Source organism: Pteropus vampyrus, unplaced genomic scaffold (assembly GCF_000151845.1).
Source record: "Pteropus vampyrus isolate Shadow unplaced genomic scaffold, Pvam_2.0 Scaffold205, whole genome shotgun sequence".
NCBI classification, from domain to species: Eukaryota; Metazoa; Chordata; class Mammalia; order Chiroptera; family Pteropodidae; genus Pteropus; species Pteropus vampyrus.
This window is the reverse complement of record NW_011888986.1, coordinates 1,520,694-1,533,714: the sequence shown is the minus strand read 5'-3', so window position 1 is coordinate 1,533,714 and position 13,021 is coordinate 1,520,694. Positions and strand designations below refer to the sequence as shown.

General features: G+C 39.4%; 1 long non-coding RNA gene across 1 annotated transcript; it reads right to left on the bottom strand.

The window, feature by feature from the left end:
- Window positions 1–6: 6 nt before the first annotated feature.
- LOC111746917 lies at window positions 7–1,799 on the bottom strand. Its single transcript, XR_002783321.1, has 3 exons — window positions 1,366–1,799; window positions 339–1,052; window positions 7–218 (listed from the first exon to the last, which is right to left on the bottom strand). It is a non-coding gene; the product is annotated as an uncharacterized LOC111746917 (long non-coding RNA).
- Between the last annotated feature and the right edge of the window lie 11,222 nt (window positions 1,800–13,021).

Below are 13,021 nucleotides of genomic sequence, written 5' to 3'. Positions count from 1 at the left end.
ACCGAGGCGCCGACTTCCCACCGCTAACACCCCGCGCCGCCGCGGCCGCTCAGCCCCGGCCCCGGACGCGGCTGCTGAGGGCGGCACGCTCGCTTTGCAAAAGTCATAGTTTCCTCTGATGAGCGCCCAGCTGCTTGGGGCTGCTCACAGCAAAAGCATGACTCACTCCGAGAGGAGACCCTTTCAACAAAGGCTCGGTGAGCACTGCAAATCACTTCCTGTAGCACAAAAAAAAAAAAAAAAAGGAAAAGAAAGGAAAAAAAAGATGATAAAACACACACACATACACCCACTAAAGGCACATTAGAGCCAATCGATTCTCAAATTTCCTTTTTTACCTTCCCAGATATTTCCTTCCAACCTTGATTTTTCACCTCCCCATCCCCCCACTCAGTATTTGTGCCAGAAGTAAATCCAGTTTCTTCAGATGATCAGATGAACTTTCTGAAACCCATTATTCCTTGCTAGGCTTTTCTCTTCCTCATCAGCCCATCTGTGTGAGCCTGTAAGTGTCTGACAGCGATGCGTTAAAATGTGACGAAGTCTTTCTAAGAATATGATCTTCAGTGGATCTTCGTGAATTCTGGTTTGGAAAACAAGCAGGAATTGTTAAATAGCAAGAGACAGAGAGAGAGAAATAGTCAATCCCAGGTGAACATAAAATACCAGTTTTCTGGGTTTTTCTTTCTTCTTTTCAAATCTACAGAGCGGCCATGACAAGTGTCTTTGTGGCAATGCAGTTCTTCCAAACAAACAAACAAAAAAATCTGCATATGTACTAATGCACAGAGCCAGGTTAGGGTCTCTCCCCTGCTAATTTACAGCAGTCTTTCTCAGCCAGGGTTAAAAACCTACTTCAAAAAAAAGAAAGAAAGAAAGAAAGAAAAGAACAGAAAAAAAAGTGCTTTGGTGAATGGCAACAGGCTCCAGAAATTCATTCCAAAAAAGGGGCCTGAAGCTTTCTTCCAACTGAATGTGTTCAAGCTCTGGAAAAATGCCTAAGAAACGCTACAAATAACATATCAATGTCTCTTCAGTTGCAGCTTGCAGCCCTGCAGTAAGGGAGAGAAAAAAAATGCAGTTGCTCTCATTACACATCAAATCCGCAGGAAAAAAAAAAAAAAAAGCCTCTTTTTTTTTCTCAGGAGTCAAACTCGGGCTGCAAGAGATCCGCACAGGCCTCATTCCTCTCAGTTAAAAGAACAGGGCATTGGCAGCCCCCAGAGGGTCTGCGGGGCTCAAACCCATAATCCTTGTCAAGGTGGGCTCTGCCATCTTTGTCATGCATTGAAATAGCTTGCCCAATACAGTGAAACGCTCCCTGTCCAAGTTTCCGGCTACCTGTATACAAGCAAATGAATTTACCTCTAGCACGGTATCAGGTCACCCTGAGTCTTCTCACACCCACGACTAGACATGTGACACATGAGGCACCCAGCCTTGAAGAGCTCTGTGGAGCAGCTGTAATCAGGGCCACTCATGGCGAGCCGGCTACTGGACACAAGAGTGCAGGGAGGCAGCGGCTCAAGGCCCAGGGCCGCAGGCCTAGCAGGGCAGGCGCACGGCTCTCATCTTTTCCCTTCCCTTTGCTTGCATAGCAACAGCAAATGCACACCCCATATATGGTTGGGATGATTATCAAAGTCCCCACCCCCAAAATCTAAAGCAAAAATGCCCTATCATTCTCAAACCGTGATCTTCATTAGAAGCAGACAAAAACAGCAAAATGTGAATGAAATGCCGTTTGTGTGAATGAAAGGGCTAGCGAGCGAGACAGCTTTTCTGTGAATGAAGCAGGTCCTTGCAGCCGGCGCCAGGCAATCCCCTGGTTCCAGCGGCCTCAGCCAATAAGCAGCCGCCCCGATGACTCATTCAGCAAAGGCCTGCTCAATAGTGGAAGGTTCCATTTCAATCAAAGGCGGGATCTTTCATCCAACGGCAGGGGGGTGGGGGGGCGGCCGGGGGGGACGGCGGCAAGCCAGCCAGATTACAAAGATGCAGGGAGGAAAGGACCGCATTTACGGAGAGAGGAAAAACTAATTTTTCAAGGAAAATCGAGAACCGTGGGTCAGATAAGAGTGTGAACAGGATTGCCCTCTTGGAGGTGAGCTGTGCCCCCAAAGTTTCATTCAGCCATTCATTTACATCAGGGAGCAGCCATGAATGTGCCATTCGGTTCAGAATTTATTATGAATGTACAGTAAAGGCACATTCAAAACCAAGGTACCTCGCCCAGGATTCTTTTTGTGAAAGGAATATAAAATACGCCTGCACGTTTGAGTCTAAAAATATAAAAAATAAAAAATCCAAAGCTACACTGTTAACCCTTTAGCCCACAGATTTATTTTTTATTGTGATGAGGCAATGGAGGGAAATTGGCCATTTTAAAATATAAATAGCATTACAAATTTACCACATGTAAGAAGATATATAATCAAAGGGAGTAATAATAGTTCAAGAGCACAATAAGTCAATAAAATCTCACTTGTCAAGAAGCTGGCATCAGCGTTTTTGAACATAGAAGAAAAGCAGAAAGAAACCCCAAAGGCAGCTCAGCAACAAAATAGAAACTGCCAGCCCAGCCCAGGAGCACCGGGCCCCTCCCTCCCAGGACAGCCCTGTGGGCCTCATGGGGGTGTTCCTGCTTATTTTAGACACTGTCCCTGAAGCCTGACTTTATCAATCTGTGATAATACAGAGATGGATGATAGATGAAATTTTCATAGTCTGGCAACATAGAAGAAAACAGAAAAAAAAGGAAAGCGTTATAAAATCATCCTTAAAACTAAGAAAGCCAGTCAGCTTGGGTCATTTATGGAAGGCTTTCCAGAATATTACAGTATTTCTTTTTTTAATCTAGTAATTTAAAAATGTATTGGTTTTCTATTGCTGCTATAACCACAAAATCAGTGGTTTAAAATAACACAAATGTATTACTTCCCAGTGCTGTAGGTCAGAAGTCCGATGTGAGTCACATGGGATAAAGTCCAGGGGGTGGGCAGAGCTGCATTCCTTCTGGAGGCCCTGGGGAGAACTCTTCTCTTGGCCTTTTCCCACTTCTAGAGGCTGCCCTTGCATGCATTCCCAAGAATGGGCCATGAACTGGGCGCTGGGAAGGGTGGCTTTGCCCCCTAGAAGGTTTCATTCTAGCAAGACAGGTGGAGAATCTAAAATCAGCATTATAATTTAGTACAATGCTGTGCCAATGTTTTAATGTGTGTGAGATTCAAAACTATCCAGAGGAAAGTGCTCTGAGCTTGGCCTGAGGATATTGGAGGTAACTTCAGCGAGTTTTTTGAGTGACTGCTAGGATCTTCCAGGTAGAGAAGAAAAGACTCCAGGAGGAGACACTGTGTGGGGAGCAGCTCCAGGCTGAGCCAGCTCAGCATTTCCCAGAATCCTGTGTAGACTGTTGGGTTGGCAGGAATGTTGGGAGTCCGGGCAGCTAAAAGGGCCTTCGGCAAGTTTCAAGGATATTGCATAGCTCCCATAGGTGGCCAGAGCGAAGGTGAGGGCTGGGTTATGAATGTGTGTTAGTACTGAACACTTCAATGGAGATGCTGGTCCTGAGGAGCAGTCAAGGCTGGAAGTTGAAACTTGAAGGTGACATTGAGCTCTTCAGTGACTAGTGTAAACTTAGGAAGGAAAATCAACAAGAAGGGATCTGAGGAAACACCAGATTTCAGATGGGAGTTGAGAAAACAAGATCAGGATTGGGAGGATATACATGGAAATCTGGTTTGATGGAAGTCATGTGTCCTATTCCATTTGTACTGCCATAACAAAACTCTGTAGACTGGGCAGCTTTAACAACAAATATCTATTTCTCACAGTTCTGGAGGCTGAAAGTACATGATCAAGGCTCCAGCAGATTGATGTCTAGTGTGAACCCACTTCCTAGTTTATAGATGCTGTCTTCTTCCTGTGTTCTCACATGGCAAGTGGGGCAAGGAAGCGCTCTGAGGTCTCTTTTATAAGATACTAATTCTAATCATAAGGGCTCCACTTTCATAACTTACCCACCTTCCAAAGTCTCATCTCCAAATGGGGTTAGATTTCAGCATATGCGTTTTGGAGCAACACAAACATTGGCAATCATACTACTTTGAGCATCTCCATGTGCCAAGCAATGTTATCTCCTTTAGATCCCATGATCTGTGATATAGAATTTATATCCCACTCTGCACAGAAAGAAACCAAGGATCAGAAGGATTACAAAACATGCTAGGGCCACCCAGGGTTAGGAGCTGGCCAGGTCCTCTGAGTCACAGCCTCACCTGATTCAGATGGCTTAATTGCATGCTGAGAATCACAATTGTACATATTAATTACCCATCACTGGGCACTTCACAAAGAGAATGGGAAGGGAGAAGTCACAGGATGGTGCTAACTGAATGAAAAATGAGAAAATGAATGAAAAATCATACTTTCCACAAGTGGAAATTCCAACTAAAACTTTGGAGAGGGAGCTGCCAGGGGGAGCTGTAGTTTTGGAGGAATAAAATTAAGGACTGAGGTAGAAGCCATAGTGGGGAGAGAATGGGGAAGAAATACCCCAGCCTCTCTCTCCCTACTCTCTGATCTCCTGTTGGTGTTTTCCACTGGCCAAATGCACAGGTAGCCAGCAGTCCAGGTAGCCCGGTGATGGATGGGGAACTGGGGGGCAACCTCTCAGGTACAGAGCAGGCTGGGCAGGGTGAAAGGAGGTGTACCAGAGCCAGCACAGCAAGTGTGTCTGCAGATAAAACTGTGGCCACAGTAAGAAACCAAAAGATTTTTTTAAATTAAATGTATTGGGGCAACAGAAGCCAAAAAATTTTTATGCCTGACTTGTATGTTATACCCAATTTTCTCTGTAACATAAAAGGCAAGACTGTACTTAAAAAGTTAGAGATTCTATTTAAGTAAGGAATTTGAGTTGAGGGTGAACATTTAGAATGACTGCCTAGGGGAACAGAGGACACTCCTGACAAGTGAGGAGGAGTGAAAGTATCTCTGCACAGCATTATGAACCTACCATGACTCTGTGATGTCCCTGAGGGTAGAGGTGTGATTCTCTCCAAAAAGTGTCCATCTGCCTATGTATAAACTGGAATAAAGTAAATTGTTAGGTATAGAGCTCATTAAAAGATGCAGGCAGGGGAAGGAGAGGAGAGAGCAGGCTATAACAGGAGCAGGTGATGGGCTATGAGTAGAGGAAAGACAGAGATGGAAATGGCCACTGAAAGGGGATAAAAAGTAGGACAGCAGTCTTGAGGTCCTGAGAAGCTGGCAGCCTGAATCCTCAGGGATGCACATCTGAGGAAAGTGGACAAGTGGACTGGAGCAGAAGGTCCCTGATGTTGCCTCTGAGGCATAGGTGGGGAGGGAAAGCAATCTCACCAGAGGGCTGAGGAGAGATTGGGGTCATTCTGGAAGGAGGCTGGAAATGGAACGGAGCTCATTCCTCAGGACGATGTAAGAAGGGGTGGGATGGGCAGGCACTTGGGGAAGATGGCATGAGAACACAGAATATTTGGAAGGGAAGAAATGTGAGCCACACATGAAGCTGACAATTGAGAGAGAGAGAGTGGGCACCAGATCTGAGGGAGGGTCCTAAGACCCAGGTGGCAGACATTCTCTCTGCAGAGACCCTCATGTGTCCAACACCCATTCCTAGCTGTAGAAATGTCTGTGCTCTAACAGGATGCCCATGTGAGCAATGAGACAGACCTTGTACCGTGTCCTCAAAAACTCCTCACTGGGCCAGGCCCCATGCCGAGCCCTTCATGTAGGCCCATCCAATTCTCACAACTCTATCCTGCAGGTCCTATTCTTACTCCACTTTACAGATCAGGACACCAGGATGGGACAGTTTAAATGACTTTCCAAAGTGACCTGGCTAGCAGAGCAAGGATTCACACCACAGCCAGCCTGACTCCAGCTCCCCACAAAAACAAATAATATAAATGGGAGCTCCTAATTCTAGCCCTTCCATTGATAACACAACTACTACTGCTTCACATCTTTGCCATGGAGACCAGAAGGCAGGCTCGGCATGGGGAAGACCAGGAGGGCATCACCTGCTGTGCACACAGAAAGGGAACAAAGTGACCTCTGGGCAAGTCATCAGTGTGTTGGCCTCAGTGGGGAAGATGGAGAAGAAAGGGAAAAGCTTTAAAGCACTCTGACAACAGACACACTAGAAGGAGACAGTACTAGGAAAAACAGTTCTCATTTCAAAAAGAGAATCTCCAGGTGACAAGTCTCAGAAAAGGGAAGAGAACTATAAGGCATTATACTCTAAGGAATTAGCTGGGAGTCTATGCATACTGAAATAGTTGTTCAATTAAAATGGGTAAGAATTTTATTTTATTTATAAAATACATTATAGCTTTTCCTGAATTAATTCATTTAGAAAAATTTTTGTGAATTCTGTATTCCTACCAAATCCTTAACCATATGTATGTCTATTTTTATATAGAAACAATTCATATTCCTCATTTTTCCTTTAAAGGATCTACTTTTAGAGACATTTCATTTTATAATATAATCTCCACAAGTATCTTTCATGGCTGAATAATATTCCATGGAGTCAAGAAAATGTTTTTCTGTTACAAATCTATTGAGACAGAAAACATATCAATGGGTGCCTGGGGCTAAAGCGGTGGGGAAGGGATGAGGGAGATCAGAATTCACTGTAAATAGTCATTAGGAAACTTTACGAGGTGATGGAAATGTTTTAGAACTAGATTGTGGTGATGGTGATACAATCCTGTAAATTTACTAAACATTTTTGAATTATAAAGATTATACACTAAAAACTATTGAATTATTAAATAAATGAATTTTATTGTATGCAAATTATGCTAGAAAATCTGTTTTAAGAAAAATATTTGGAAATACGTTTTTATAAAAACTAGAAATGAAGCCATCATCTTGTGTAAAATCATTTTCATTCTGATTCTCCCAGTGATAGTACAGTCTAGGCCTTAAAATCATTTGTTCCTCCTATAAGATGTTGCACAAAGTCAGCTGCACTGCACTTTAATAACAGCAAAGTTGTTTTATGTGTGATGGGGTGAAATGGGAGGAAGACATGTAGCAAAATAAAGAATCCATAATTTTAGCAAGAGAATTATTGCCAATTCTAAAAATGGGGTGTGTCCATTGAGTTTTCTCTAGAGGAGTTGTGCCTATGACATTAATTTTGCAGTTAAAAAAAAAAAAAAAAAAAAAACCTTCCCTTAGGGCACTTCTCAACATTAAAGGTTAGTCAAAGGGTGGTGTTACCGAGTCCCATCTAGAGAGTCTGTTGAAGTCTATAAATGTAATAATATTTATTCATTGAGAGAATTCCCTCAGAAATTAGTGAAAACTGGTACCCAATAGTAACCTACTATGACCTACTATAAAAAGCCATTTTTTAAAATTTATTTAAAAAGTTGAATCATTTTTCTGTGAACTTCCTGGAATTGCAGGCTTTACCGAATCCCTATGGCTTTCTTGGTATGTTTTATCAAACCATCAAAGCATACTATGTTTAAATAGTTAGAATGCATTTAAGGGAAATATGACTGCCTCTAGCTAAGCCTAAGACCTCCCTTTTAAGGGTGGAAAACAATGGAGGACTGATAATAGTCTATAATGCTATAGTAATCTAAATATCATATATGAATAATAATGCATGAATAATGTATAAAATCTGTAGTGCTATATGTGAACATTTCTCTACCCTGAGCCTACAGGCTGCCATTTAATCCTATTTAGTGTGGTTACAGGTTAGTTTTTTCCTGTATTTCCTCTTTGAATCACACACTTACTTAGAGGTGTGGCCCATAGGAAACAGCTTTTCAAATCCATTTTCCAAATGAGAGTTTAAGACAACTATTATTTGATGCTACCTAACATTCTCACCTTCTATGACAATAATGTTAACTGACAGGTATATAGAATATATGAAATTCAAAACACTATAAAATTTGAATTAGATATCTGAGTGATAACTACACTTTAATAAGAGGAGTTTGTGTATTTAGATGTATCAGGCCAGTTAGATCAGAAAGCCGGGTCGAGAACAACAAAAATAAATATTTTCAGTCCTAGAGACTCATAAATTTTGCATGTGTTACTACATAGATCTGCATGATTGGCACGGTATTGTCAGGACAGACTAGGTTATACCACAGTAACAAAAGACCCAACATCTTTGTGGCACATTTGTTGCTCTATCTGCATATCCTTCCTAGGTCAACTAGGCTCTGCTCCCTGCTGTCTTATCTCAGGGACTAAGCTGGCAGACTAGACTCTTTGTGTATAAAACTGTGTGCAAAGAGAAAAGGGCTAGCAATGCTCAAACCTTCGTATTTCTACTAAGAAGTGACACATCACTGCTGCTCACATTTCACTGGCCAGAGCAAGTGAAATGACCATGCCTAAGTTTCAATGGAGAGATGCTGTTCCATTCTCCTGGTGAAAGTAGGATGTGTTTAGTGAATCATAATACAATGTCCCTCAGCCATGCATGTCTCTACTGAGCAGGCTCTGAGGTCTCCCAAGGGCAAAGTCTGCCCTCAGCATCCGTGCACTATCAGCACCTTAACTCTGCCTGGCCCAAATTCCTTGTTCATTCATGTCTCAGGAAAGACAAGCCCAATGAAAAGCTGAATTAATGGATGGATGAAGAGTGTATGAGTATTAAAGTCACATAGTATAAGGCTTGACTAGAGAAAGGCTCAGAGCCTTCACCATGAAAGATTGCCAGTTACCATGCTCACGAGTGACAGGGCCTGCCTACATGGCCCCATAACTAGTGAGAAGGCAAAAGTTTCACAGGTAATCACAGTGTCTTATAAAACAGGAAGAATAGTGCTTCTGGGAACATTTAACTGGGCACCTAAAATACAGACATGCATAAAGAAGAAAGTTAAAATTAAACCACTGCCCACATTCAGTCCACTTTTTTTGTTCTCTGTCTATATATTTCCACATAAATAAAATCATGTTTCTTCATCTCATATTTCTTTCATTTAATAATATTGTGAACATCTGTCCAATGGATATTCTTCTAAGAAAACAGAGTTTTTAACTTGAGGTTCATGAAACTCCATTGAGGGAAAATGAGTCTTAAACTGGAATTTAGCATTTTAATAAAGTATAAATATAGGCAACAACCATGATAGTTGGTTATCATAGCAGAGTTTTAAAATACCATATTCCTCACTATCTCAAATTTATAGTGATAATGACTACCACCACTATATCTGGATATTTTATGAATTAATAAAGAAATATCTATATTAGCAAATGTTGAATGTGTTTTAGCATATTGACAAATGTATTTAAAAATCAATACAATTGGTTTTCTTTGTAATTCTGTTAATTTTATTTTGTTTATTTAAAAACAATATTTTGTTCATTATATGCTGTCTACAGAAGACTCACTTTGGATTTAAGGACAAACATAGGTTGAAAGTGAATGGTTAGGAAAAAATATTCTGTTAAGTAGCCAAAAGAGGAAAAGTATGGTTATTCTAATATCAGACAAAATAGACTTTAAGTCAAAAACTGTTATAAGAGACAAAGAAGCTTACTATATTTAATTAAAATGTAGTGCATATATCTTTATAATTATTACATCTTATTGGTAATAATTTAATTAAATAATTTAATTAAATTAATTAAATAATTTAATTAATTAAATAATTTAATTTAATTATTACCAATAAGATGTAATAATTATAAAGATATATGCACTACATTCCAAAGAACCTAAATAAATGAACCAAACATTGACAGAATTGGAGGGAGAAATAGACAGTACTACAATAATAGCAGAAGACTTCAATACTCCACTTTCAATAATGGATTAACAACTAGACAGAAAACTGGTAAGAAAAACAGAGGACTTGAACAACATTATAGGCCAATTGGCTCTCACAAATATATACAGACACTCTACCCAACAACAGCAGAATATACATTTTTTTCTCAAGTGTGCATGGATCATTATCCAGGCCACAAAACAAGTCTTAATAAATTTTAAAAGATTTAATTCATACAAAGTTTATTTTCTGATCACAATGGAATGAAACTTACTAGTAGAAAGAAAACTGGAAAATCAACATATACGTAAAAATTTAACACACTCTTAAACAATCAATGGGTCAAAGAAGAAATCACGAGAGAAATTAGAAAATATACTGGGATAAATTAAAATGAAAACACAACATACTAAAATTTATGGTATGTAACAAAAACAGTTCTAAGAGGGAAGTTTGTAGCTGTCAAAAATTATATTGAAAAAGAAGAAAGAACTCAAGTCAACCATCAAAATTTACGTCTTAAGGAACTAGACAACGAAGAAAAAACTAAACCCAAAACTAGCAGAAGAAAGGCAATAATGATTAGAAAAAAGATAAACAAAATGGAAAATAGAGAAAATCAATGACATCAAGATTTAATTCTTCAAAATGGTCAACAAAATGGACAAACCTTTAGCTAGATTGCCTCAGATATGAAGAGGGACCTTGCATTTGATTTTACAGAAATGCAAAGGATCATAAGAGACTACTATGAATAGTTACACACTAACAATTTGGATAATCTAAATGAAATAGATAAAATCCTAGAAACACACACCCACCTATACTAAATCATGATGAAATAGATAATCTAAACAGATTCATAACTAGTAAGGATATTGAATCAATAAGCTAAACCAATTGGCTTCACTGGTGAATTCAATCATTTAAAGAAGAATTAGCACCAATCCTCCTCAAACTCTCCAAAAAAATTGAAGAGAAGAGAATACTTCCAAACACATTCTATGAGGCCAGCATTATCAAAGCCAGACAAAGACACTACAAGAAAAGAAAACTAAACATACATATCCCTGAGAAATATTTAAGCAAAAATCCTCTACAAAATACTAGCAAACAGAATTCAACGTCACATTAAAGGATTATACATGATGACCAAGTGAGATTTATTCCTGGAGTGCAAGGATGAAAATCAATCAGTATAAAGAAAGCAGTAAAATTATTTGTGTTTGCAGATGACATGATCTTTTATGTAGAAAACCCTAAAGATTAGACACACACATTTAAAAATATATCGGAATTAATAAATAAATTCAGCACAGTGTAAGGATGGATACAAAACCAACACACAAAAATCAGTTTCATTTTTATATTTTAACAATGAACCATCTGAAAGGAAATTAAAGCAATTAAATTTACAAAAACATCAAAAGAAATAAAATATTAGGAATAAACTTAACTAGGGAAGTGAAATACTTGTATACTGAAAGCTACAGAATGTTAATGTTACTGAAAGAAATTAAAGAAGTCAAAAATAAATGCAAGGACATATTGTGTAAATGGATTGTAAGATTTAATATTATTAAGATGTCAGTATTTCTCAAAGCGATCTTCAGATTTAATGCAATCCTTATCAAAATCACAATAGTGTTTTTGCTGAAATGGAAACATTAATCCTAAAATTTATATCCAAGGGATGGATAGCCAGCACAACCAGAAAAGAAGAAAAAACATTAAGGTCTCACACTTCTTAATTTTAAAAAGTATTAGAAAAGTACAGTAATCAAAACAGTATGACAACATATAGACCAATAAAAGAGAACAGAAAGCTCAGAAATATATCCTCACATATAGGGACAAATGATTTTTCTACAGGGATTCCAAGACCATTCAATGGGGAAAGAACAGTCTTTTCACAAACGGTGTTGAAAAGGTGGATATCTATATGCAAAAGAATGAAGATGGGACACTTACCTTACATTTCCAAAACTTAAATCAAAATTGATCAAAAACCTAAATATAAAGCTAAAGATAATATGGCAATGATTTCTTAGATATAACACCAGAAGCAGAGGTAACAAAAGAAAAAATAGATTAATTAAACTACATTTCAATTTAAAACGTGTGTGTATCAAAGGACACAATGAAAAGAGTGAAAAAGAAACCCAGAGAATTGGAGAAAATATTTGCAAATCTTGTACCTATTAAGAGATTAATATTCAGAATGCATAAATTGGATAAATATATATAAATATTTATTTATAAATCTATAAACTCATACAGGCCAACAACAATTAAAAGACAACTCAATTTAAAAAATGGGCAAAGGACTTTAATAAAATTTTATCTAAAGATACACAAATAGCCAAAAGCACATGAAAAGATGTTCACTAATCATTAAGGAAATGCAAATCAAAATAACAATGAGACACCACCTCATACCCTTCAGGATGGCTACTATCAAAAAATAATAATAAAAATATAACAAGGGAGAAAAAAAAATGGTGTAAATGATAGAGGCTCTGTCCATCCCTCTGGCAATGAAGTCAAAGTTGTGACAGAAACGAGGAGCAAACAGCAAGGAAAATTGCCTGGGATCTAGATGAATAAGCCATACAACTAGAGAGAGAACTAAGAAATCACCCTGCAACTGCAGAAGGTAGGACAAGGCAAGGACGCGGGGCTGCCTAACCTGAGGGGCTGAGTGAGATGGAGGCTGTGGCAGCTGCAGACGCCTCTTAAAGTAGCCCCATCAGCGAGCGGACTTCCACCATGATGGACCTACTCACTCTGAGCTATGCAGAAGCCACCATGGACTTACAGGGGGACATTGAGTTGCTGGAGGGAGGGCCAGAGGTGAGGCTCACTTCCCAGCAGAAGTGTAGGAGAAATGCATTGATCCTCTGTTGAGTCCTCCCCACTCACATTGTGCCGACTCAGCGCCGCCATAGCAGAGACTTCATCAAACTGAATAACAGAGGTCGCTTCACCCAAACGATCCGCATCCCCCAACTCATGGCCCCACCCAAGGCACATCCAGGTGTATCTCCAGCAAATCAGGTGCCCCTTGCTAAGCAGTGCCTAGACTCACACTGGTGGCAGCTGGCTTCGGTTTCTGGTGTGCCCTCTTGTGACAACTATAAGCACAGCATCTGTGGATTGCTTACTGAATCTTAACAGGTGGCCCTGGAGCGGTACAGGCTGGGGCTAAAATTGGCCTG